The following is a 24,203-nucleotide window of genomic DNA, read 5'->3' as shown; positions in this document are numbered from 1 at the left end:
GAGTGGGGTGCTGGGCCTCCAGGTGCACTCGGCCCCTCGGGGCCTCCCGGGGAGTTTGCTGCTTGGTGATGTTTGGTTAGGAGCCTGTTGCAGAGGTGCCTCAAGGCATCTGTGCAGTAGCAATTTAAAGTCTTACAGATGTGTATTTTAGAAAACATACACACAGTTTCTAAACAGAATGCTGTGTTAAATTTCTAATGGAAAAATACTAATATGTGGAGTTTTCTTCTAGCAGTAGAAAGCTGACAACTCTAATATGTACCTTTTTGTATTTGGATGATAAAGAACTGATTTGCTCTTAGACTTTTTTTTGACCAGTTGTGAAGTTGAGATGATTTGAGCATTAAAAATGCCCGAGACACCATTTTAAAAGATGTGAGTCATGAGAAAGTACAGAAAAAAATAAATAAAATAAAAATCCAAACCTTGAAATAGCCGAGACATGTCACTTAAAAATAGCTGTGCCCTGCTAGTGCAAACCCATGGCTTCTGGTCTCGCTGCCTGTCCTAGCGGCTGAGGAAGAGCTCAGCTCCCAAGCTCTCCACTGACAGGCCCTGGGTGGGGAGCCTGCCCTGGATGGGCGAGTGGCTGATACACCTAGATTTCCTGCTTGCAACATAGAATTAGCCAGATCGGGGCATCTGGGTCTTGGAGCCCAGCCTTCTCCTGTAAGCACTGGGTGGGTAAGTAACTTGTCAGCTACCGTACAACTACGGGTGTGAGAGACAGGGCCCAGACTGCAGGAACTCTAGTCCCCGAGACCTACTTAATACTTGCATGGGTGACGGGATGGGAGGAATCTCATGGACTGTGTTTGTAAGGTGTAAAGACCTTTCGCCAATTTTTAAATCTGACTTTTTTTTTTTTGAGACAGGGTTTTGCTCTGTTGCCCAGGCCAGCATGCAGTGGCCTGATCTCAGCTCACTGCAGCCTCCACCTCCCAGGCTCAAGCCATCCTCCCACCTCGGCCCCTGAGAGGCTGGGACTACAGATGTGAGTCGCTAATTTTTTTTTTTTTTTTTTTTTTTTTTGTAGAGAGAAGGTCTCACTGTATTGCCAAGGCTGGTCTTGAACTCCTGGGCTCAAGTGATCCTCCCGCCTCAGCTTCCCACAGTATAGAATGTGACATTGAACACATGCCTCCTGGGTGCTGGGTGCTGTGCCTGGTGCTCTGCGTGCTTAATCTCAGGTCATCCTCCTTCAGAGCCTCTGAGGCACTTCTCCCTGTCTCATGGATGCAGAAACTGACTGCAGGGAGGTAGTGTCACCTCGGCCTCACAGCCAGCCAGGAGCGGATCTGGGAGTGGCCGGCTGACTCTCAGCACATGATCTCGGCCCGTACACCAGAGGCGTCCTGGGTCAATAGTCATCTTGTCAGGCAGATTTCCTTGTTGAATTTGATGTCGTGAATTTTTAAGAAGTGAACATATTTTCCGGTTTATCCCCAGAATAGAATAAAAGGAAAGAACTTCAAGGGGAATTTCATCTGATCATTGCTTATTGAGTTAAACACGCACACAGCCAAATATCAGAAAATACATAGAGAAAAGCACGCACAAAGTAAGGCAGTGCATCTCCGGCTTCAGGAGCCCTCCTGAGTGAATGCTCATGTGAGAAACCTTGGCCCTCACCTTTCACCCTTCAGTCCTCGTGTACAAAGCCCGGTCCTTGTGCTGAGAGGCTGCAGACGCAGGGTCTGCGGTGCCTTCCCGGCACCCCTCACTCTGCCACCGCTGACTGACTGAGCGACCCCTTCCTGCTCCTTGTCCCGTCCCCAGTCCTCTCCTGTGCCCTCCATGGTAGGCGGCAGCACGGGTCCCCCTGATTCTGCAGGAGCAGAGCGCTCAGGGAGTTGCATGTTGCCGTCCAAACAACCCTGGTCTTCAGCGTTGCCAGCTCCAGCCCGGGTTCCACTTCCTCACCCCACGTGCAACGGCTGTGTGATACCGGGCAACATCTCCAACCTTCCTGAGCCTCAGCGCCCATCTGTGCAGTGGGGGCGCGTGGTTCTCACGGTTCCATGAGATACCACACACCCCTTGTCTCTGCTGGGCGGAGTGAGGCTTCCCTTCCCACTGCTGCTCCTTTTCAAGGGGAGTGGTCCACCGGGGTCAAGGGTGGGGCGGCACTGCCTGAGATGAGCCCAGTCCTGGCTCATTCGCTTCTCCCCCATAGGCACAAGGGAGGGAGCAGTCGGTTGGAGGTGCTCACAGTATCACACGCCGGATCCACCTTACAGGGGAGACATCCAGGTGTGTGTGGAAGGAATTTTAGAGCTAATACAGGCTGGAAGACAGCCCGAGGTTCAGAGAAGTACACCGTGTCTCACATGCCAGGCGGATACATTCTCCAATGACCCAGAGTCAGGGGAGGCCGAGAGCCCCTTCCCACGCCCCTGGGAGGGCATCGCTGGCTTCCCCTGCCTCCGCAGGACATGCAGGAGCACCCTTGGGCATCCGATCCTCACAGGCCTGGAGCGTTAAGTGGCCACACACCAGCAGCCCCTTTACAGAAAGAGCCCAGGTCCCAGGGAGGCTGTGTGGTGTACGCGGGTCTCCCCGCTCCGGTGGCAGGCGGGGTTGGAACTCTGCTCCGATTTCTGCGTTCTGTGCCATATCCTGACCTTCGGGACATTCTGTGACCTCCCCTCAGACCTGCCATGCCTTCCATCTGTTCCATTCTGGCCTGGGGAGGTTAGCTGCTGTCAGGCCCACGGTGACTTCGTCTCTCTTGTTCCTTCAGAAGCACGCAGGCCATGGCTGCATGCCAGGTCGGAGCCTTTCATTCAGGGTGTGTGCCTGCCCAGCCCGGAAACAGTGCGGTGAGGGGCAGGGCATCCTGGTTTTCTGCTGTGCTGCCTGGCGCTGGTGGATGTGAGCACGTCGGTACCGCCGTCCTGTCCCTGCTTGGTGTCCGCAGTGGGAGGGCCCAGTTAGGGCGGGTGTGTGCTGTCCACAGCATGCTGAGCATGGAAGGGCAGGTGCTCCCATCGTCCACAGCTGCATCCTGGGCAGTGCCGGCCTCCACACGCTCATCTTTTTTTTTTTTTTTTTTTGAGATGGATTCTCACTCTGTCGCCCAGGCTGGAGTGCAGTGGCGCGATCTCCACTCACTGTAAGCTCTGCCTCCCGGATTCATGCCATTCTCCTGCCTCAGCTTCCCAAGTAGCTGGGACTACAGGCGCCCACCACCACACCCGGCTAATTTTTTGTATTTTTTTGGTAGAGACGGGGTTTCACCATGTTAGCCAGGATGGTCTCAATCTCCTGACCTTGTGATCTGCCCCCTCAGCCTCCCAAAGTGCTGGGATTCCAGGCGTGAGCCACTGCGCCCGGCCCACTCTCTCGTCTTCTATACTTTCCCTCACAAGATGGAATTTACTGTGCCCAGAGACCATCCTGCCCGTCAGCCCCTTGGCATGGCTCCAGCACTGAAAGTGCATACGGCTGCTGGCCCACAAGACGGTGGTGGTTTTGCAGGTCTCCCAGCAGGGCCTCCTCAGTGGTTGCGGGGAGCATTCTGGGTGTGTCCTTGGGTTCTCTGGGAGCGCCGTGCCAAGGGCAGCTCACAGAAGAGTGGGCAGGGTGGCGCTGGCCGAGCTCGGCCTGTGGGGACCCTCCGTCCCCAGGAGCACGTGGCGGAATGTTCCAGGAGAGGCCAGCACCTGGGCCTTGTCCAGCCCCACCTCAGTCACTACCAGGCAGTTCCTCAAGGAGCCTCGGGGAGGCTCCTTCCACCCACCGCCCCCCCCCCCAGTCTGATTTTATCTGTTTGAACGCAGGACCTCATGAACCCTTTCGTTGGATAAATGCAAATGATGCATCCTCTCTTCAGTAGCACCACACTCCCCGGTGCTTCCTTAGTTTTCTGCGGGCGCTGGATCTTCCCTTTGGTGTGAACATGGAATGCTGCCCGTTCTCTGTGTCCAGATGGTTACAGGATGGGGCAGTGGCAGGAGCTGGACACAGGACCAGGATCACGCAGCACCTGCCCTGCCCCGCAGGGCCACCCCAGTGAAGCCTGCTCTGGGAGGCCCACCCCGTGAAGCCTGCTCTTCTGGAAGCGGCAGGCGTCTCTGCCCATCGGCGGCCTGGCCGGCTCTGGGTCTTGGGTGAGAGTGTGGTGCGTGGCCCATGCTGGCCCCTCCTCCTGTGAGCCTGTCCCCGCCACTCACGGCTCCTGTTCAACCCCATTCACTTTGGTTTTGAGTTGGGATGGAGCATCCCCTGCTCTGAGTGACTCAGGCCAGACGGCCCATGAGGAGTGCGCTGTAGAGTCCCGTGCACACAGCGCCCTGGGGTCCCACCGTGATGTGCCTCACAAGCACCTGGCCCCCGCCACCCCCTCTCAGCCCGCCGGGCGCTGCGGAGCCACATGCTGGTCTCACTGCGAGGGGACGTCCGCCTGCACCCTACGGTGATGAGTGGTTCCCAGGACTCCGTGTGGCATGGAATGAAGAACAATGGCCAGACCAAGAGGAAGTAGTTTGGAATGTTTGTTTAATTAAGGCAAATTGGAAACAAGATCTTTTCGACATGGACCGCAGGTCTGAAAGCCACGTGAGGCTGTCCAGATGTCCCATCCCAGCGGCTGTCAGCTGCAGGCGCTTCGTGTGGGAGTGCGTGCTCCTGTGGGGCGGTGTTTGTGGACGTTGCCATCAGGTGCTATCCCTGTTCTCAGGGTCTGCCCTGCTCTCCCGTGCGGTCATAGCCAGGCCCAGCCACCTGGTGGGTGGGGGGATAGGCGCACACCTGAGCTTGGCCCAGAGAGCACAGTCTGGAGCTCAGATGAAGGCTGCTGCCTGCTTTCTCCTTATTACTGGGCTTTTCTCGTGGACAGGAGGGGCCCCTGCGCAGGCAGAAGAAAGCCATGGCTTTGAGAAGCCTCCCTGACCCTCCCCCAAGCTGTACCTTGTCTGGGTTGGGGCTCCCAGTTTCCTCGGTTGACTCTGGCTTCACAGCCCGTCGGCTGCATATGGGATGAGGTCCTGGTACCCAGCTACCGACCGAAGTGTGACCTGAGCCGTGGGTCTCAGCTTCCCCGTCCGCATGGCGGGTGCCAGCGCAGGCTTTCTGTCTCCGATCTGTGCTGCCCCCTTGCCGCCACCCCTGCGCTGTGCCAAGCCCCGCTCAAGCCCACTGTGTTTGTACTTAGGTTTCATTCTGGTTCTTTTGCCCGGGCTCTACAAGGAAAGGGGAGAATTCTCAGTGGCCCCAGACAGGCTCCCCTTTCCCCACCTTTCATGGACCCCTGACTGGGGGTCTTAGGAGAGAGGGGTCCTCACAGTTATCTCCGAGGCCCTTTCAAGTCCCGGCCTGGCGAGGTCAGTCTGGTGGAGCAGGGGTGGATGTGCTTAGCTCACCCCTACCCGGCCTGGGCACCAAGCCCGTCTCCCAGCGGCACTGCCCGGCATAGTCCCCCGGCCCTGGTGGCCCTGGATGATGGCACGCTAGGAGGGACCAAGCCCTTTGGGAGCCACAGGTTGCAGCCTTGCTGGGCTGCCGGGTGGGGGGTGTGCCCCCCTCTTAAGAGACAGAGTAACAAATGCAGGGCTGTGCCGGCTCCAGCTTGGCCAGCCTTCCTGTTCTTCCCACCTGGCCCCCTGCACCCTGGGCCTTGATGGCCTGGCACCTTCTCCCCTACCTTACCCCCAAAGGCAGTACAAGCAGAGGGGGACGAGGTGCAGGGCCCAAGCCAAGCAGCTCTCAGCCCACCCTCTCTCACTGAGGGCTTCCCACGTGAGTGGCACTTGGTATACAAATCGCCGTGACCCTCTGCAGTGAGGTTATGGAGTCAGAGGGATGAGGTCATGCTGCTGGTACCCAGCTGCTTAATGATGTGACCGCCATCTGAGCCTGGGTGCCTTGGCCGAGAACCTGTACTTTTCAAATGGTCATTTCTAAGAATTTGTGTGCAGTAAAATACTCCTTTTGGCATTCACCACAGAGACATCTAGTCTCGAAAGCACCGTGTTTGCAGGCAGCGCACAAACCGTTCTGTTCCAGACTCCTCGGCCCGTCCCTGGGTGGTCAGCCCCTCCCTCCCCACAACGTGGCCGCCGCAGCTGCACTCTGCTCCCGTGATCAGACTCCCCAGGCCATCACGCGGGTGGCACCTGTGCATGTGGAGCCTCTGAGCCTGGCTGTCCCTGTGCCTCCTGCACTCGATTGTGCATCATGTCGCACATGCCGAGAGGCCCACTGAGCCCGGGGGCTGTGCCGTGATCTGCGTTCGGCCACCGTGAGAGCCACTGAGCATGGTGAGCTGTGCCGCGGTCTGCATCCAGCCGCCGTAGGAGCGATGTTTGAGTTCCTTCCAGATTGTGTCTATTATAAAAGCTGCTTTAAATGTTCACATACAGGGTTTCGTGTGAGCGTAATTTTATTTTGAGTGGATCGCTAAGATTGGGCATTGCTGGTTCTTACAGTGAGTGCACATTTAGCTTTATACGAAGCCTCCAAAGTGGCCACTCCGTTTTGTGTTCCCGCCGGAACCTGTCCTTCTAACCCCAGCAAAAGCGAAGGGTCCTTCTGAGTCCCGGAATTCCCTAGTAGGAGGGGCCGGCCCTTCACAGTTCGTTTTGGTGGCCGGTTTCGGGCCAAGAGCCAGGGGTTTGTGGGACTCGTTCCTGACCCACGCAGAGGGGCTGCCAAGGTCAAGCTTGGGGCCTGGGGGAACTCCCCAAAGCCGAGACCTTGAGAATTGTGTGTTCTTGATGGCAGCATTGGCTGTTGCTGCTTAAACAGCCCTTCAGAGAGGTTCTAGAAAGCATGGCCCCACTTCTCCAACGCTGCTTCCCCAGGGCTGGGAGGCCGGGGACTCCAGTGGTGAGGGCTGGTATCTCCTGTAGGGCCCTGTGCCTCCTGGAGGGCATCCGGGAGTCACCCCTGCCCCTGGGACCTCCCAGCCCCCGCCAGGGGCTGCCCACCACGGAGCCCCTCAGAGGAGCCACTGCCCCTGCCACTTCCTGTCACACGTCTACACTGGGCAGGGCGGGGAGTTGTGCAGATTCACTCAGCACACTGGTTTATTGAATGTTTTCCAGGCCTCTTCCTGGGTTTTATTATCATTTTTAATGGATAAGTAGTTATAGGCTGTAGTGGTAGCTCACGAAACCATCTCCCCAGGGTGGACAGTTGAGTGGCTTCTGAACTGCTTTTCCAGGCCTGAGCTTGTTTTTCAAACCATCCCAGGATGGTTCACAACTCACTGTTTCTGTGCAAAAACAGCATAAGCTTTTGAGGTCACAGTTCTCTCGTGTGATTCGGGGTGTCCCCATAAGGAGGTGGACAGCAGATGAGCAGCTGGGCGTTGCCTGCCTGGGGACCCAGAATGGCCGTGAAGGTCTGTGGCTGCCCCTCCCCGGCCTCAGGTCTGTCCCTGTGGCCCGCAGGTCTCAGCTTCGAGTGGCTTGGGAGGTTTGTTTGCGGCTGTTGGCTTCCTGCTCCTTCCGTAGCCACTTTCGTGCCCTGTTTGTCCTTGTCCTGGCCCTCCCTCTCCACAGGCCTCCTCGCCTCCTCTGCCGGCCATTCCCAGCAATCTCGACAGAGCCCTGACCCGCTGGGGTGGGGGGTGGAGCTGACTGTTAGGGGGAAGGCTGAGCTGGGGCCTGAGGGGCACCTGGCCAGCCAGAGCCAGACGGGTGAGCCGCAGGCCCTACCCCACTCCATGTGCCCCTCACAGAGCTCCCAGCCTCTGTCTGGAGCAGGCACTGTCCCGGGATCCCAGTGGGCAGGTGGGCACATGGCCTGGCTGTGAGTTCTGCATGGTCGTAAGGCGGCGAAGCCCAGGTTTTCACTGGGCCAGCCTGTGATCCTGCAGACTAGCCAACCCCCCGGGAGCGCATTTGGGCCCCGTCATGAGCATCTTGGTGGGAATTTGAGGAGATGAGATCAACCTGTCGTGGGGGGCGTTAGGCCTCGCCTGTGGTCACGGGAGTGTGGGGTGCAGGAGCATCGCGCAGAACTCCCACCCGAGCGCAGCGCCTGCCTTGTGCAGAGCCTGGCTGAGGCCCCTGCTTGCTGTGGAAGGTTTAACCCCAAGTCCCATGGGGCCCCCTTCCCAGGCCTTTGTCCTCTGAAGCCGCTCACACCACACTCACTGCACATAAGCCGCCTCTGCTCTGAAGCCGTTCACACCACACTCACTGCAGGTGAGCCACGTCTGGCTTGCCCGTGTGATCTAGGAAAATTCAAACTAGCCCTGGTACGAGGCAGCCAACGTAGTACTGCAGAGGGAAAAGGTAGTGTGCGCCTGTGCACGGGGCACCTGAGGGCTTGCACATCCAGCAAGCAGCCCTGCCAGAGCTGGGTGCGGTGGCTCACGCCTGTAATCCCAGCACTGCGGGAGGCTGAGGTGGGCTGATCACGAGGTCAGGAGATTGAGACCATCTTGGCTAACACAGTGAAACCCCGTCTCTACTAAAAATACAAAAAAAATTAGCCGGGCCTAGTGGCAGGCGCCTGTAGTCCCAGCTACTCGGGAGGCTGAGGCAGGAGAATGGCGTGAACCCAAGAGGCACAGCTTGCAGTGAGCCGAGAACGTGCCACTTCACTCCAGCCTGGGTGACAGAGTGAGACCCCCTCTCAAAAAATAAAAATAAATAAAAATAGGACCTGAAAGCCCCCAAGAAGACCAGGGAGAAGCACTCAGGCCTGTGTAAGCCCAAGAGTGCCTTCCTCGGAGCCTCTCATACAGTCCCGAGCCAAGGACCAGCGTTGGCATCTGGCCCAGACTGGGAGTCTCAGCCCTCTGCCCCCAAAAACAGGGTACCCAGAACAGCAAGAGCTCCAGACGGGACATCAGGTAACCTGAGTCTTGGCTGCAGTGCAGGGGCCGGCCCCTCGCTGACCAGCCTGCAAGCCTATGCCGGGAGTGTCACCCGGGGGTTGGGTGTGGGCTGTGCAGGAAGTGTGGCTAGAAGGCAGGTCCTCTCCCCAGCCGGGCGAGGCATGCGCGTCCCCATGCTGTCCTCCCCTGGCTTTGCTGAGAAGGCTGCGGCACTGGGCTGGGAAGAGTCCTGGCTGAGGCCACTGGTCCCTGAAGGGAGAGAGCCCTGCCAAGTGGAGGAAAAGATCTTGGACATTAATTCAGAGCCAGCTTCCTTCCTCTGCAGCTTTTCCCAGGGCCAGCCCTGTTGGAAACTGAAAGTGTAGACCTTTCTTACATCCCACCCCTGTGCTCATGCCCTGTGCATGACACTTGTCTGTGTCAAGGGAACCCTCTCAGGCCTCTTTACACGGTGCCCAGCTCGCCTGCAGTCTCCAAAAACCAGCACGGCACATCCATGGGAAGCCACTGGTGCCACAGGGGACTCTTCCCCAGAGCCTGTGCCTGGGAGGGAGGTGCTCCCCAGCCTCCTGCTGAGCACCGTGCAGGCTCAGAAAAGGGTGCTCCTTGCAGCCTCCCTGGCAGTGTTCCTCCCTGGCCTGCTCCTCCTTGGTGGTGCTCCTCCCTGCCGTGTACCACGCTGCAGTGCTCCTCTTACCCTTCTAGCAGGTCTGACACTTACTCTGGCCGATTTTGCAGCCCTGGCTCTGCCATGTTGGTCTCCCCCAGTTGCTTGTCACCTAGACCCCCGTGGTTTTTGACAAGGCCCCGGGCATGAATGGGTCTCCCCGAGCTCCACTGTGGATCATCTCGTCCTCTGGTCCTTGGGCCTGGCCTGGCTTGGTGGACTCAGCCACTGGAGCTAGGAGTGGGGCACCCTGGGGAGTGGCAGCCCCTGGCTTTGGTGACTCAGACTTTGCTGTTCCTACCTCAGATCAGGAGGTTTTTTTTTTTTTTTTTAATAAATGTGACCCGATTTGTTGTGTGGCCTCAGCTTCCAGAGCCCTAAAACGGTTGTTTCTTTTCCTTTTTTTTTTTAAGACAGTCTTTCCCTGTCGCCCAGGCTGGAGTGCAGTGGTGCGACCTCACTGCAAACTCTGCCTCCCTGGTTCAAGCGATTCTCCTGCCTCAGCTTCCCGAGTAGCTGGGATTACAGGATAGTGCCACCACGCCCGGCTAATTTCTGTATTTTTAGTAGAGACGGGGTTTCACCATGTTGGTGAGGCTGGTCTTGAACTCTTACCTTGTGATCTGCCCACCTCGGCCTTCCTAAATGCTGGGATTACATGCGTGAGCCACCGTACCCGTCCTAAAATGGTTGTTTCTAACCATCCGTCCAGCTTGTCGTTGCTCAGATGGCCTAGGAGCCACACCCCTCCTGTGTTTGGTTCTCTGGAGAATTCAGCGAGGCCAGAGGACGGGGTGTGTTGGACGGAGGTGGCGGCAAGGCTGCTCCTGGGATGCTGCAGGGCCCCGCACAGACCTTTCGGTCCTTGGCCATTCTGCGCCCTCCCAAGGCCCACACACCTGCAGTCACAAGGAGGAGCCCCCCAGCTCACGCGTCCTCCTGCTCACCACACGGGGTGGCCACCAGGCTGGAGGGACATCTGCCCTGTGCTCAGCCCTGCCCTGGCCTCTGCCCACCTTGCTCCCTGCTCTCTGATCTGCAAGAGGAGGAAGTCCAGAGCTGATGACACGTGGGCAGGTCCCTTGAGCGGCTGCTTAGCAGGCTGTGTGGCATCCCAGGCACGGGCCTCACCTCCCCAGCTGCTGTGCTGTTTCTTAGTCTCCTCGGTGACTCTCCTGGCCTTGGGCGCCTCTCCTGGCCTTGGATGCCTGGGTGACCTCAGAGCATGGGGCCCGGGCCATCGGACACAGACGCCTTGGGGATTTGCAGGTTCTTGCCCAACAGCGTTTCTGAGGAAGGTGGTTTTGGGGTATCACCAAGTCTCCCAGCGCTGCTTCCTTGCCCCCCGCCCCCCTGCTGACTGTCACAGTGGCTGTGGTCACTGAGCACCTCTGATTTGCCGAGGGCCGTGTGCTGCCATCCACGCCGCCTGGTTGTAGTTGATGCAGCCCTGTCCCCTGGGTTCCGTTGTTGTGATTGTCCTTTTGTAGATGAGGAGATTGCAGTTTAGAAAGCACCTGTTGGAGAGGCTTGGCCGGTCCCTGGAGGGGAGGGAGGAACGTGCTCCTCGGTGGTGAGACACCCGCTTCCAGGTCCTGTGCTGTGGGACACGGAAAAGGGTGCGGGGTCGGGGGGCGTCACGGCTGTGGGGTCAGGGTCAGGGGACGTCACGGCAGCGGGGTGCGGGGTCGTGGGTCACGGCAGTGGGGTGAGGAGTTGGGGGGTGTCACTGCAGCGGGGTGCCTGGGTCGGGGGCCGTCACGGCAGTGGGGTGCGGGGTTGGGGGGTGTCACGGCAGCAGGGTGCAGGGTTGGGGGTGTCACGGCAGTGGGGTGCGGGGTTGGGGGTGTCACTGCAGCGGGGTGCCGGGGTCGGGGGCTGTCACGGCAGTGGCGCCCTTGAACAGGCGACTTTCAAGGACTTTCTTCACTTTCTCCACGGAGCTTCTGTTTTCATGAGAACCAAATACCGGCCGGGAAAGGAAACCACAGTGAAAAAAGTGGCTCAAGGAGTTGTGAGAAAGTAGGAAAGCTCTACGATGTTGAGGAGCAGCAGGTCGGTGCCACCGTGGTGGATTCCAGCGGGATTACGGGGTGGGAAGCAGAGCCTGAGAGCGGTGGGAGCTCAGCTGGGGTGCTGGAGGAGCCGCCTGCGTGGGGGAGCAGCTGCCGGCCACGGGTCTCCGAAACGGGAGTGGAAGGCGGTCAGGAGGGAGGGCAGTGTTGCTTGAAAGCTCTCTGCCCTTCCCTTCCGCTGGCCTTTGGTCATTGTATTTATTTTGAAATTCACACCAAAGGAGGGTGTAAGGTGTTTCTGTGTGCAAAGCTGCAGAGTGCGTAAGAGGCCAGAGGAGCGCCTTCCTGTGCTGCCAGTCCTGGTTTTCAGGACCTGGTGTTGGTTGGTGGGCCTGGGACATTTTCAGATCCTTGTAGAGACAGCAGAATGACAGTAAGGGAACACTGTAACAACTTTATGCCAACACTGGCCACATTGCTTTAAGATACAGATTACCATGCTGACCCGAGAAGAACTTGAAGACTCCTTCAGTCCTGTAACAGTTAAAGAAAGTGACTCCAGGCCGGGCGCGGTGGCTCACTTGAGGCCAGGTGTTCAAGACCAGCCCAGCCAACATGGTGAATGCCATCTCTACTAAAAATACAAAAAATAGCCGGGCGTGGCAGCACACGCCTGTAATTCCAGCTACTTGGGAGGCTGAGGCAGGAGAATCACCTGAACCTGGAGGGGGGAGGTTGCAGTGAGCTGAGATCGCACCACTGCACTCCAGCCTGGGCACGATGGGGTGAGACTCCATCTCAAAAAAAAAGAAAAGAAAAGAAAAGAAATTGACTCCATAATTAAAGCCCTTCTACAAGGAGGGCTGCAAGCCTGGCTGGCGGCACTGGTGTCACCCCTCAGACGTTTAGGGAAGCAGTAATCTCAGCCCACAGACTGTTGTGGAAAGCTCTGTGTCTCAGATGCGATGATCATATCTAATTATGAAATGTATTTAATCATATGCCTAAACGCACAAGCAGAATGCACAGCCCTTCCTTGACTGCACCCCATTTGACTCTGGAAATCCGAGGAGTAGTCGTGGTCCCATGAGTGTGCAGGGCCTGGTGGGGCCGACCTGTGTCTGAACCACTGCGCATGTACAAGGGCATTCATGAGCTTCGCTGCAGTCATATGTGCTTTGGACCTTTTCTGTGCCCTCCGCTGCACGTGGGCTGCAGATAGGGGGTGGCGAGAGAAGGGCGGCAGAGGCACCGTGTGTGGTCAGTGTGTGCTGACTGTGGGCAGCCGGGATGCTTACCGCTCCGGGATCAAGGGGAGGTGGAGGCGCTCTATGCGCATGGCAGGGTCTGGGTGTAGTCCGGGAATCAAGGCCATCTTGGATCCCCGCTTAGGGCCAGAGTCTAAGGTGTCTCTGGATGCCTTGCCCAGGGCTCTTCCGTCCTGAGCGCTGGGCCCCTGCCCACTCCTCCCCTGTGTGGCTGGGTGACTGTTGGGTGCCGCTTGCCCAGAGCTGCTTGGCTCTGTCCTGCAGCCTCCCCACGTGTGCTGACCAGACGCAGAGCCTGTGCTGCGGCCGTGCGGCCTGGGAGGTCCAGTCTTGGGTGCCGAAGCCCTCCTTCTAAGGTGTCCTAGGCTGGCTCTGCTCAGGTGGGCGAGTCCGATGCAGGCAAGGCTGCCTACTGTACGTGGTGTCACCCGCAGGCACGCCACGCCAGCTTGTCCCATGCAGGTGACACCGAATGTGGTCACTTGGCTGAGGTGGGTGTGCATCATAGGACTTCCCTGGCACTGTGTCCTGTGGGGACGGCGCCCTCCCACCCAGTGCCTTTAGCGTCTCCTGAATCTGTTCCCGCCCGGGGCTGTGGAAACAGCCGCTTCCGTGAAGACTCACAGCAGCGCTTCTCCTCCCTCTCCCCTTTCCTCCCTCCCGCCTGCTTTTCGGAGTGTCGCTGTGGACTCATCAGTTTTTGTGGGTGTTTTTTTTTTTTTAGACGGAGTCTCACGCTGTCACCCAGGCTGGAGTGCAGTGGCCAGATCTCAGCTCACTGCAAGCTCCGCCTCCCGGGTTTACGCCATTCTCCTGCCTCAGCCTCCCGAGTAGCTGGGACTACAGGCGCCCGCCACCTCGACCGGCTAGTTTTTTGTATTTTTTAGTAGAGACGGGGTTTCACCGTGTTAGCCAGGATGGTCTCGATCTCCTGACCTCGTGATCCGCCTGTCTCGGCCTCCCAAAGTGCTGGGATTACAGGCTTGAGCCACCGCGCCCGGCCGTGGGTGTTAATTTAATGTATTGTGTGGCCAGTGGGCACCCCCCTGCTGCCACCACCAGTGCCCAGGCCCACCTCACATCGGCTTTTCTCCAAGGAGCTCTGGTCCTCTCCACGCACATGTGACTGCCAATGCTACTGCCACAGAGCCCGGGGCCGCAGCGGCTTCCTGTTTCACTGCTCCTCAGGGCCTCGTTTGTTAAAGTTTCTTTCAAAAAGAATTTTTAAGCCTATGTTATTGTACAGCTGTTTCTCACTTGCTTTTCTTGCCATCGCACCTGATCTGCTACTGATGTGTGGGAGGGTCATTAAAAGATTGACTTCAGTTTGATACCAGAAATGTTAGTGTGGCTTTGCCCCGAACGGCCACGTGCGGGGCCTCTGTGGGTGGAATCCAGTCTTATGGCCGCCCCATGGCTCCTGCTACCCTGGAGGCTGCTCAGTGAGGCTGGCTCTGGTGGTGCTGAATGTACGTGTGTGTGTCCGTGTGTGCACATGTGTGTGCACAGGTGCATGTGCAGGGAACTGCACCTGGGGACTGGGCTCTCCCCTGTGCTGGTGTGAGATACAAACTCACCTGTCCAAACCCAAAGAATGGACTTAGAGACCCAGAAAATAGTGGAAGTGAGACTTTTAATGACAGTGTTGCAAGATTGGGTGTCTGATGGGCAGGCACACCCAGCACGGCCACAACAAGCCATTTCTCTCCTAGTGCGCAGGCCCCTCCCCCGGTTCCTCACAGGCTGAGTCCTCTGAGGTCACAGTTTTCCTGGATGTCACCTGTTGGTTGCTGGGCAGGGGCTGTCGGTGTTTTTTAGGGCTTTCCTGCTGCATTTAGTTGCAGCCCACAATGCATTGCAATTCTAGTCAGCTCACAGGCTTTTCAGGTATTTACTTACGACCTAAGTAGCTGGGCAGGCTGATAAGAACAGAGAAAACAAGCTGTGTTGCAGACTAGTAAAACTTTCATTATAGACTAACATTTTTTGGTTCAGGTGAAGGCAACTAAGGGTTGGGGGGAAGACTGGGAAGGGGGAGGCCAACAAGTAGGCATTGGCAACCAAGGCAGGGGCCTGGTACCTGCTGTTTCTTCTGTAACTTGCTGACCCAAGCCGGTTCAAGGCATTGTGTCTTGGAAGTGGACCACTATATACATTATTTCCTTCACCGAGGACTGATTTTGCAAAGCCAAGTTTGCGTGACCGTGGAGGGCCAGTGTCCACACTGGGCAGTGTCCAACTCGGCGCTGTTTCTTTTCTTTCTTTTTTTTTTGAGACGGAGTCTCGCTCTGTCACCCAGGCTGGAGTGCAGTGGTGCGATCTCAGCTCACTGCAAGCTCCACCTCCTGGGTTCATGCCATTCTCCTGCCTCAGCCTCCACTTGGCGCTCTTTCTCAGACTGATGTCCCAGGGACAGTCACAGACCCCCCCGGGGCTGTCCTGCTCCCTGCTGGGTGGCGGTGGCCAGAGGGATGTGCATGAGGACTCTAGGTCTGAGGGGTGGTTTATCCAAGGTCATGGTCAGAGTCAGGACTGACACCTGGGTTCTGGCCTCCACGCCAGGGCTGCAGCATGAGTACCGCGAGGGAAAACTGGGGACATGTGACACACTGCGGCGCTGAGGGGCTCTGTCCTGAGGAGCCTGTGGAGCCCTGAGGACAAAGCATCCGTGTCTCCAGGCTTTGCCCTCTGTTAAGGCGGGCACTCCAGGGACCCTTGAGCTCCATAGAGAAGCAGACTCCACTGGGACAGAAGCCAGGACCTGGCCGGGCGCGGTGGCTCAAGCCTGTAATCCCAGCACTTTGGGAGGCCGAGGCGGGCGGATCACAAGGTCAGGAGGTCGAGACCATCCTGGCTAACACAGTGAAACCCCGTCTCCACTTAAAAAAATACAAAAAATTAGCCGGGCGAGATGGCGGGCGCCTGTAGTCCCAGCTACTCGGGAGGCTGAGGCAGGAGAATGGCGTGGACCCGGGAGGCGGAGCTTGCAGTGAGCTGAGATCCGGCCACTGCACTCCAGCCTGGGCAACAGAGCGAGACTCCGTCTCAAAAAAAAAAAAAAAGAAGCCAGGACCTTTGTTTTTGGGGCCCTGGCATGTGCTGCAGCATCCACGCCTGGCAGGGCTCCGTGTTTGTGATTGAGCATGGCGGTGATTCTGCCAGAGGCAGGAAGCCTCCCTGGTGTGCACTCCAGCCTGTGTGAAGACTGTGCCCCAAACCCTCACCTCTGGGGTGCACTCCAGCTTCTGCCAACGGACTGCCCCAAACCCTCACCTCTGGGGTCCATTCCAGCCTCTGCCAGCAGACTGTGCCCCAAACCCTCACCTCTGGGGTGCATTCCAGCCTCCATCAACAGATTGTGCCCCAAACTCTCACCTCTGGGGTGTACTCCCGCCTCCGCCAACACACCGTGCCACAAACCCTCACCTCCGGGGCATGTGGGGTCTTCCTCCTGCCGGGCTGGAGGCTCAGGCTTAGGGATGGGCATCAGCCTCCCCAGCAGCCCCCTGGCCAACAGGGACGCAGTACCAAAGGTCTGGGGACTGGTGGTCTGGGAGCCTTCAGGCATCCCATGGACAGAAAGGCAGGAGGGCAGGTAGGTAGAGGGCAGGTAGAACCCCTCGTCCCCACTTCCCTCCTCCAGCTTTGTCCACGTTGAGGTCTGGTCCTGGACTTCCCAAGGTACTGGAAGGAATGGCCTGGGATGGCGGGACAGTTTGTAGGGGAGGGAAGGGCTGTTGAGCAGGGCCCCCTGCCAGGAAACAGGCAGTGCCCTCCACTCCCCTGTCCCTCAGCATGGCCCGGAGATGGCGTCTGTGGGCCAAGATGGGCCCGGATTAGTCTGGCCCCAAATCTGCTAGGCTGCGTCCAGGCGGTGTGGGGGTACCGTAGGAGCCCCGCCAGATGCGCAGACACCTGCGGCCGCACCATTGCTGCGTGTGTGATCACAGACATTTTCCCTATGCTGTCCCCTTCTGTGGGCCTGGGGAAATTGTGGGGCAGGGTTGGGCTTTCTGGGCCGGGACCCCACAGCGCCGTGGGGCTTGTTCAGGAAGGGAACCGGTGCATTCTCCTTGTCCTCCAGCCGCTGGCTGCCGGCGAAAGCGGTGGCGGGAACTCACCGAATCGTGTCCGCCTCATCCCACCTGTTGAGAGGCATCCGTGCTGGCCGCGCTGGCCGCGCAGGGCTCCCTCTGGTCCCCGCGCTCTGGCTCCTCGGCGGGGCCCCTGCTCTCCTGGTGGGGCCCTGAAAGTGCCGGCGCCCCGACGGCCACTGGAGGGAGCTCCAGAACCGAGCCTGCACTTGAGGCGGAAGCCGCGTCTGGCCCTGGAGCTGCGTTTGGATCGCGGCGTGTTGAAAGCACCCGCACCTGAAATCCTACTGCATGTCCTGAAAAAGCGCCCGCACCTGAAACCTTACTCCTTACTGCATGTCCTGTAAAGAGCCTCTGCCTGGGTGTTTTAAATATCCCTGTCCCTTTCCCCATGAGATGCTGAGCCATGATCCGCACTGGGGAAGCGCACAGATCTCCTGTGTCCACCCTGGAGTGTTGACAGGTGCAGCTGAGCTGTGCTGCCAGGGCCCCGGCAAGGGAGACCGCCTCTGTCACTCCGAAAGTCCCCTTGCCTCTCCCCGGTCCACACCCTCCCAGACCCGGCCCTTGTCGCCACTGTGTCGCTGCTGAGGTGGGTTCCCTGCTCCAGAGCCACTGAGGAGGCTCCAGTAGTTTGCACGTGGTCCCGTCTAGCTGTGTCCACGCAGCTCCATGCTTCTGAGGTTCACCCTGTTGCCACATCTGTCCCCGGTCGGTCCATTTCGCTGACGAGCAGCATTCCTTCCATGCACAGCCTACGTCTGTTTCTCTGTCCACCTGCTGATGGGCAGTTGGATCGTTTCCAGTGTTGGGCTCTTATGAGCAAAGCTGCTGTAAACATTTGTATACAGGTGCTTGTGTGGACTTCTGTTCCCATTTTCTTGGGTAAATGTCTGGAATTGGGACAGCGGGGACAGATATTAACTGTGTTTAATTTTGGAAGTGGCTGCCAAGTGGGGTACGTTTTACCCTCCTCCCACCACCTCAGTTGCACACTTAGTGTATGCCAGTTGGCTGGAGCTGGGCAGAAAGCCAGCCTGTCCAACCCTGGGTCTGGAGAGTGGCCCCAAGGGGTGCCGTGGTCCCTAGAACGGGATGGGTCTGTGGTTCCTCCTGCCCAGGGTCTTGTGGTTTCTCAGACTGGTGATGGGAAGAACCTTCATGCCCCAAGGGGCTCTGCAGAAAGCATCCTGTGATGAACAGGGTTGGACAACCGGGGATGCTGTCTTCTCTTTAGAAGCCTTAAGTGTGTGTGGCACAGCTCTAATGCCCTGTAGAAAAGAATCAGATGCTGCTCGCTTGCCCTCCCAGGGCCTTCCGTGAGCCCTGAGTGTGGGGTGGGCTAGGGCTTCTGGAGCCCTGGAGCCTGGCAGCAGAGGCTGCTCACTGCTGTGGGACCCTCTGGGCTTCAGTCTCTCTCGTGTCCATGGGGCGTTCCCCAGGGTCCCTGTTGGCCCCACACCCAACAGTCTGGGGCCAGGCAACTACGCTGAGGGAGGAGTCCCTGCACCACGCTAGTTTGGGTGGGCGCAGGGCTGGCTCTGGAGACTCAGCGTTTGCCTGCCAGTGCCTTTCAGGGTGACACTTGAGCTTTGAGCTTCGGTTCTCCTGTGTGAGGTCAGCTCAGGATTCCCTCCCTCTCGGGAGTCAGGGTGTTGTGTTTAGGCGCTGCGGGAAGCTCAGGGTCTGGGTCTGGAACCTGTCCCTGCTCCCCACTGCTGTTCCTTCCACCCTCCCTCTCCATGTCTCCTGCTGGGGCAGCCTCCCTGCGCAGCATCCCCTCGGAGTCCCTAGAGCGAGGTAAGCCTTGTCTCCCTCCAGAGCCACCATCGGCTTCCAGAGTGAAGCCGTTGTGCGTCTTTCTGGGGCCTGTTCCATGGCTGCTGAGGGCCTGGTCTCCCCATCTTCAAGTCACAGCCCATCAGGGCTGGGAAGGCACTCAGGGCACGTGCATCCCTTCAGCAGCATCTGGTGTGTGTGCGTGCCTGCTTGCATATGTATGCATATGTGTGTGTGTTTGCTTGCATACGTATACATGTGTGTGCGTGCTTGCATAAGTATGCATGTGTGTGTGCTTGCATATGTGTGCATGTGTGTGTGCGCGCTTGCATGTGTGTGCGTGTGTGTGCACTTGCATGTGTGTTTGCATATGTATGCATATGTGTGTGCATGCTTGCATATGTATGCATATGTGTGTGCTTGCATATGTATGCATGTGCGTGCTTGCATACGTATGCATGTGTGTGTGCATGCTTGCATGCATATGCATGTGTGTGCATGTTTGCATATGTGTGCATATGTGTGTGCTTGCATATGTGTGTGCATGCTTGCATATGTGTGTTTGCATATGTGTGTGCTTGCATATGTGTGCATATGTGTGTGCTTGCATGTGTGCATGTTTGCATATGTGTGCATATGTGTATGTGTGTGCATGCTTGCATATGTGTGTGTTTGCATGTGTGTGCTTGCGTATGTGTGCATATGTGTGTGCTTGTGTATATATGCATATGTGTGTGCTTGCATATGTATGCATATGTGTGCTTGCATATGCATATGTGTGTGCATGCTTGCATATGTATGCGTGTGTACATGTTTGCATGTTTGTGCATATGTGTATGTGCTTGCATATTCATGTATGTGTGTGTGTGTGTGCTTGTTGCATACATATGCACATGTGTGCAGCAGGTGCTAGGGCACGGGGGGTCCCTGCCATGGAGCCTGGCATGCCTGCCACCTCAGCTCACAAAAGCCTCTTCAGCATCCAGCCATGAGGGGGTCCCCCTGAGAATCCTACCCTAGCTCACGTGGATTGAGCCCCTCCAGGTGCCCGGTCTCTGCTCAGCGCTTTCCAGGAGTTATCCACGTGATTTTCATGGCGGGGGTTGGGGTGGGGGGAGGTGGGGAGCAAGCAGGAGCTGCTGGGAGCCTGAGGCCGCCCAGTGTGTGCAGAGCCAGGCCCTGGCAGTGGGCAGAGGGAGCCTGAGGCCACTTGGTGCATGCAGAGCCAGGCCCTGGTGGGAGGGGTGAGCAGAGGGACAGCAGCATCTCCAGTCCATCTCCAGGTCAGGCCACGAATGTAGCTATGCCTGAACACGAGGCTGGAGTGGGCATGGTGTTCAGGGCTGGTACCTGCTGCTGCTTCCAGAAACAAAAGGTGACACCTTGTCCGCACGGGGTTCCCACGGCCCTTCCTTGCTGCCACAGAGCCCTCAGAGGACTCGGGCGGCCCTGGCACTGTGTCGGGTCTCCCACCCTGCAGCCGACACATGTGAAGCCTCTTCGGTCACGGTGTTCCCAGGGAGGAGACAGACACGTGTGTGTGTGTGTGCGCGTGCGCTTGCATATGTGTGCACACCTGCACTCGTGTGTGTATGTGTGTGCGCGTGCTGCCTGAGGCACACACATCTGTCTAAGGTTGGAGATGTTGAAGTGACTCCCTCCCCTCAGAGGCTGCCAGTTTTGAGTGTGGCTAGTACCCCCCTGCCCCCTCCTCTCCAGAGGGAAGAGCAGGCTGTTTTCTGAGGCATCTTCCATCTTCCAGGCGGGGACTTGCGGAGCTGTGACTTCTCTGTGGTGTGGTAGAGTTCGCCCTTCTGTGGAAGGGGAACGGCACAGGTACAGGGGTACAGTTAGGTTAAGGAGCCATGGCAAGGGCCCACGTTCAGATCAAACCAGGAAGGACCTTACATCACTTAGAAACGTGGGCAGAATCCCTAAAGAGACGCTTCGTTGAGAGAGGCCCAGACCTCGTTAAGACGGGAAATGCCTTAATCCTCCCCTGGCTTGGCATAAACTACCAGAGACACATTGCACCAAGGGCAGGTGAGGACGTGAAGCCACGGGGTGGCGGGCGGGAGAAGCAACTTGGTGAGTGTGCACAGCTGAGGTTGTGTCTGCTTGAGGAGTGCCCCACGCAGGGGCCTGTGGTGGGTGCTGGGAGACACAGCAAAACAGCACCGTGCCGTGCACGACTGCCTGAAGTTGGAGACAGTCCTCATGTTTGTCAGCAGCAGAGTGGACAAATGAATTGTGGTGCCCGGAACCCACAGGACATGGGACACGGGAAAATGACGCGCACACCCCAGGAGCAGCACAGGAAGCCCGTTTCTCAGGAGCACGCGATCAGTCACAGAGTGAGGAAGAGAGCCAAGGCAGTGAGCAGAGGAAAAGCCAGGGGCTTGCTTACATTGCCAGACCGGCCGCCAGTCCCTGCCCAGTCCTTGTCCCAGCTTCAGGATGCCTCCCATCTGCATCCAAAGCTTTGCTGTTTGGGGAGAGCATTGTGTGGAAGCCCCAGATGTGGCTGGGCTCAGCTGGCAGCATCAGAGCTGTGTTCATCTTGTGGTCCCTCAGCAAGTCAAGGTGGCTGAACAGGATGGGGCTTGGGTCTGTGAGCGATGCCAGCAGACACAGGATGGAGGAGCCCAGAGAGAATGGAGGGGGCAGGTCAGGTTCGCTCACATGCTCAGGCTCGGGAAAGCCAGGCAGGCCCAGAGCAATTCTTTAAGGGTTAGGGTTCAGATTAGGGTGTTTAGGGTTACGGTGGTTAGGAGGTTAGGGTGAGGTTTAGGATGGTTAGAGTTGGGGGTTGGGGTAGAGGTAGGGATAGGGTTAGTATTAAGTATTATGACATATAATTCGAGGGGAAATAACCAATTTTATGGTACTTTCTGTTAGGATTACTATCCCTGCTTTCCCTCTGTTGCATGCTGTGTATGAAAGAAGACGTGTGTAGATTTCCCTATCTCTCTGCCACAACTCACAATAGATCCAGCTTCTTATAATAAGTCTTACACCTTTAATGAAGTGAATCCACAACTAAACTCCCTTTCTGGTATCTTATTTAAGGAAACAGGGCAAGGCTTTTTTGTGGATAAACAAAAATAAGATGAATGATTTTTGAACTATACTAGTCAAATCTATAGTATAGATTTTTGAACTATAGTAGTTTGCGAGAGGTGTCTCTCAAACTGGGGGAGAATTGAGGAGTTGGGCAGACAGATGCCTGGAAGAATTAGGAAGCTGGGGAGACGGCTGCCTGGAAGAATTGGGGAGTTGGGGAGACGGCTGCCTGGAAGAACTGGGGAGTTGGGGAGATGGCTGCCTGGAATAACTGGGGAGTTGGGCAGACGACAACCTTGACTTTTTACAAGTAGCTCCTTTTTCTCCCCCGAGTGACTCAAGTTCTCCTGTTCTGTGTGTGATGAGGTGAAGACTTTGGGAATCGCTCAGGGGCGGCAGGAGGCTCAGGAGGTGCCGAATCTTCCCAGGTGAAGGCAACACAGAATATAGATGAGCAGGTGTCTCAGGAAAAGTCAGTGACGCAGCTTCTGGGAAGCAGCCATAGAGACTGGCGGGGGCCTGGGAATGAGGACGGAGGCCTCAGTGCATAGTGGATGGTCTTGGGCCGCAGAGGCCGGCAGGGGCCTGGGGATGAGGAGGGGACTTGCTGGGCAGGGGGTTGGGGGAGGCCATGGGGCACAGTGAAGGGTCTTAGGTAGCAGGCGAGGGTCTGCGCTGGAGGCACATGCCTGCCCTGCGTGGGGCCCACCAGAAACAGCTGACCAGGCAGCAGGGTGTCCCTGGGGCCCTCCACAGGGCCACCCAGCAGGGTGGGGTGAGGGGTATTGAATGCAGGCCAGTCCCACCAGCAGACCCACAGAAATGAGCCAGTTTGCATCCAAAGCCACTGAGAAATTGAAATAGTGATTTGAGGCCCCTCCTGCCTTTGGAGAGGACAGTTGGATGGGGTAATTCCCAGACAGAGGTAGCCCAGTGCCGCCCTCACCTGTGTGTGGGGTCTGCCCCTTTCCCAGGAGCTCAGCCTGGAGCCAAGGGGGCTGGAAAGTATCGGCCAGCAAGAGGGTCTCCTGGTTCAAGCATGGATACCCCACCCTGCAGAGCTGGGCTGCAGGGGGAGGAGGGTTGGGGTGACGGCACCAGCCGCCGGGCAGGTTCTGTGGGGTTGTGTGATCATTTCCTCATCAGATGCCAGGGTTTCTACGCAGGCATGGAGATGGGAAGCCCAGGACCATCAGAGACGTGGCCCTTCAACCAGCTCTGGTTCCAGAGGGAGTGGGAGGGAGGTCAGGCCTGCAGCTTTAAAGGTTCACATGAGATCCTGGCGCACCTGAAAACAAAACACTGACAAACAGCTCAGAAAACTGTTCTCTAATCCCAGAGCTTAGGAGCCCGTCCGGCGGGTCTGAGCTCCCGGCAGGAGCCATCCAGAGCCGCGTTCTCAGGAGGCCGACTCTGACCTGCTCAGCAGCACGCGATGAATAATGCCAGTGACCTCGTGACTGAATTCTCAGGAGACTGGGACCACAGTGTGACGTCCCCACGTCGATGGCTGCAAGGTGCCGCTCCCCCAACCCCACCCCCACTGTCCCTGAGGCCGGGCGTACTCAGAATTCCAGCGCATTCAGGCTATGTGGTGGAAGTGTGCCACAGAACCCCGGGGCGCGGGGCAGCTCCCACAGCCACATCAGCACGTCTTCAGAAGGGGTGGGGTCCGCATGGACATGAAGCCCTCGCAGCCCTTCAGGTCAGGGATCACTGCCCAGTGAATTTGCTGCAAACTTGCGGGGAACATCTTCCTGTTTTCAGAGCTTTCTGGGCTTTAGAATTGGGGATAGGGGATTGCAGGCCTATACTTTAATCCCAGAAAATCGGGGAGAGGCGAACAGATGGTGTGGAGGAATGGGGGCTTTTCTCACGGACACATTTTAAAGTAGACGTTTTACAAAATCCCAGTGGGTGGAAGGTCCAGAGCGAGGCTGACGAGGAACAATTGCCCCTCCCTACAGACCCGCCCCACTAACGCCTGCCCCACTACAGACCCGCCCCACTACAGACCCACCTCACTAATACCCGCCCCACTACAGACCCGCCCCACTAAGACCTGCCCCACCACGGACCCGCCTCACCACAGACCCGCCTCACTAAGACCCGCACCACCACAGACCCGCCCCACCACAGACCCGCCTCACCACAGACCTGCCACACAAAGACCCGCCCCACTAAGATCCGCCCTACCACAGACCCGCCTCACTAAGACCCGCCTCACCACGTACCCGCCTCACTACAGATCCGCCTCACCACGGACCTGCCCCACTACAGATCCGCCTCACTACGGACCCGCCTCACTAAGACCTGCCTCACGTGGACCCGCCTCACTACGGATCCGCCTCACTAAGACCTGCCCCACTACGGATGGACCCACCTCACTAAGACCCGCCTCACTATGGATGGACCCGTCTCACTACAGACCCGTGGGCCCAAGTGGAACAGGCCGGTCCGGGCCCCACCTGAGGCTGCCAGGGCCAAGGAGATGCGGATGCTGGTCCCAGGTGCCTTGGGAGCTGG

General features: G+C 57.7%; 1 protein-coding gene across 3 annotated transcripts in view; it reads left to right on the top strand.

Annotated features, from left to right (window-relative positions):
* Positions 1 to 24,203, top strand: part of C6H7orf50 (chromosome 6 C7orf50 homolog) — a 125,286-nt gene that overhangs the window by 48,005 nt on the left and 53,078 nt on the right. The gene's annotated exons all lie outside the window — the stretch shown is intronic.

The sequence above is a fragment of the Rhinopithecus roxellana genome, chromosome 6, assembly GCF_007565055.1.
Source record: "Rhinopithecus roxellana isolate Shanxi Qingling chromosome 6, ASM756505v1, whole genome shotgun sequence".
NCBI lineage: Eukaryota > Metazoa > Chordata > Mammalia > Primates > Cercopithecidae > Rhinopithecus > Rhinopithecus roxellana.
Note: the sequence above shows the minus strand (reverse complement) of the source record. Positions and strands in the feature narration are given on the sequence as shown.